At 39.1% G+C, this 2754-nt stretch overlaps 1 long non-coding RNA gene across 1 annotated transcript; it reads left to right on the top strand.

The window, feature by feature from the left end:
- The first annotated feature begins 956 nt into the window (after window positions 1–956).
- Window positions 957–1321, top strand: LOC128472436 (uncharacterized). The gene is made up of 2 exons (XR_008346171.1): window positions 957–1109; window positions 1186–1321. It is a non-coding gene; the product is annotated as an uncharacterized LOC128472436 (long non-coding RNA).
- Window positions 1322–2754: the final 1433 nt, after the last annotated feature.

Genomic DNA, 2754 nt, shown 5'->3' with positions numbered 1-2754 from the left:
CACTTGTCTCATACATTTGCTGGGAAAGGACTTGCTGTGTGATATGGGTTGTACCATTTCTTGCACTCCTAATGGCCATATTGTTTTAGAACTTCCTGAGTATGAGGAATTGTATTTGGGTAGGTTAGAAGAAGTGATCAAAGATAGAAAATCGATGTCTACGATTGATTTTTATATTGCATATCCATTGACAGAGCAGGTTACAAATGATATGTGGAAAGGGCTACCTGAATGGGTATGGGCAGTCCCAGGTGATTCGGCAGGGTTGATTTGGGAAGAACCCCCGGTTAAAATAAAATTAAATTTTATTCCCAAATTGATGAGAAAACTCAGCAATATTGGGAACAAAAGGGAGGAGTGGAAGAAAATGTTTTTTTTGGTTTTTGGCATGGCCTTCAAATTTTTTTAACTTTTACCAGTTTTACCTCCTGATTTGGCTCCCTATATTATCAGACTAGCGCATGGCCTGAGTCATGTGTCTAGTGAAGCAATGATTAAAGCTATACAAGCTGATTGGTGGGCCCCAGGTATACGGCCTCTTGTTAAAGAATATTGTGAACAATGTGTTATTTGTCAACAAGTTATTTGGGTAAATGAGTACAAATATAAGGGCATGGGAAGACTCCGTGTCCTATGGGACCCTTTAGAAGTTTGCAAATTGACTTTATTGAAATGCCAAGATCTTTGCATTACAAATATGCCCTTGTTATAGTGTGTACATATTCCCGCTGGATAGAAGCCTACCCATGCCAACTTAAAAGTAGAAAGAGCTAATGGAGTCTTAAAAAATAAGATTAACAAAATATGCGCAGAAACCCATATGCTCTGGCCAGAAGCTTTACCCTTAGCATTAATGTCGATGTGAAACTCAGTTCATGCAGCCATAAAGGTTACACCTCACGAGCTCATAATGGGACGTCCTATGCTAGCTGCTAATTCTCTCAAATGATAGATGGCACAATTAGCGTGTATTGTAAGACTCTAATGAAGTCCTTTAAGTCTCTCAAATCACAGGTGCAAGCAGTGCGCACGGACACAGGACGACAAACCAATTCACCAAATCCAACCAGGAGAATACGTATTGGTCAAGAGTTTTTAAAAGAAAGAAAGTTCTTCAACTTTGCTGGAAATGCCCATATCATGTCTGCTTGTAACTAACAGAGCTGCTTCTTGTATTCATTGCAGCCATATAAAGCTTTTCCCAATTCCAAGGAAATCAACAAGTTAGTCCTCCAACAGGCACAATAATCCTAGCTGACTAACCTACGTGGGAAAGCCGAGAAAGGCCAAGAGGCCACTCGTGAAACCATGCAGCAAAATATTGGAAAAGCTGAAAGAAAGATCTAAATGTTTTTTTTGCATGTCTTGTTAGATTGTTTATGGGATTGTGCATGTTGGTAGAATTCCTTTTATCAGTCTAATAAGAAGTGGTCAACTCTATTGTCAGATACAAAAGGGAGGATGTTAGAGTACCATGGGAGAGGGATGGTTTGTATTTTGACATAGGCAGAATGTTTTGTGGAGCTTCGGGTGTGATCAGTCATGTTGGGTGTGTGGGTTTGTTCCACATGCTGCGGACGCTCCCTGTGTTGGGTGTCCTTGTGCCGGGTCGTGGGTTTCACGGGAACTAGGTAATGGGTTTAGTTTTATAAAGTGATGAGGAATGGGATCCATTTGGCCTTGAAAGATGGTTCGGTTCACTTGGAGCAAAGCTGGTGACTGGTATGATTGTGGCTTTGTTTGTTATTGTATGTGTGTGTATGTTTTCTTTCTACTAATTAAGTCGCTGAGTGTAAAGTGTACTGGCACTAGCCACGTAATGCCTTTGTTGGAAGGTGAAGAATTCCCCCGATTTTAAAGACCTGGAAACTCTGGATGACACATTGTATGATGATCCACATGAAAAGGAATAAATGGACGCATGGTTCGCTATGCAACAAGCTCCATCTCGTCCAAAAACAAATTATTGATTACTTAACAGGATCTGTTAAGAATAAAAAGGGAGGACTGTGAATATTGAATATGTGCCTTCAGTTTCTCAGCAGATATTTTTATGTTAACCCTGAGTGTCCTTTTCTGTGTGACTCTATGTGCAATGAAAGGTTAAGAGTGGACAGGTGGTTGGCTATTTCTTGCTCCAAGTAAGTTAAAAGAAACTGACCAAGTCTATTCAAGGACCACAATGAGGGGGGTCAGAAGTGATTGATCATCTCAGCTGCAAACATGGTCTTTGCCATAAACTGACCATAATAGGATGAATGGTTTTCTGTATCTTTCTGTATGTATATTTCAGGACACTTGCTACGTAGACAGATCTTAGCACGTAGCGGTCTTGTTTGTAAAGGTATATAAGACATGTGTTGTTTTCATGGAGAGAGAGTAGTCTGGCTGATGACGAGCAATAAAATCTGCTTATTCAACTCTTTTGGGAAGAATCTGTGTCTCAAAGTTACTGAACATTCACACTAGCTTTATAGTGAAAGATCTACTTAAAGCTTTACGCAGAATTCGGAAAACATATGGATTATCTTCGATCCTATCTGAATCTTCCCCAATTGAAATTCTTTGTATATACCTAGAAGATCTGAATATCCATGAATGGATTCGCTGTGGAATCTCCAATATTGGCGACATTATGGAGGACCAAAAAGTGATACCATTCTTGGATATACAATTTAGATATAATATCTCAAATAGAGAACTATTTTCATATCTGCGTATAAAAAAATTTTTGTTAAAAAATCTATTAAGAAA

Source organism: Spea bombifrons, chromosome 2 (genome assembly GCF_027358695.1).
Source record: "Spea bombifrons isolate aSpeBom1 chromosome 2, aSpeBom1.2.pri, whole genome shotgun sequence".
In the NCBI taxonomy this organism is placed as follows: Eukaryota; Metazoa; Chordata; class Amphibia; order Anura; family Pelobatidae; genus Spea; species Spea bombifrons.
This window is presented reverse-complemented; position numbering and strand designations above follow the sequence as displayed.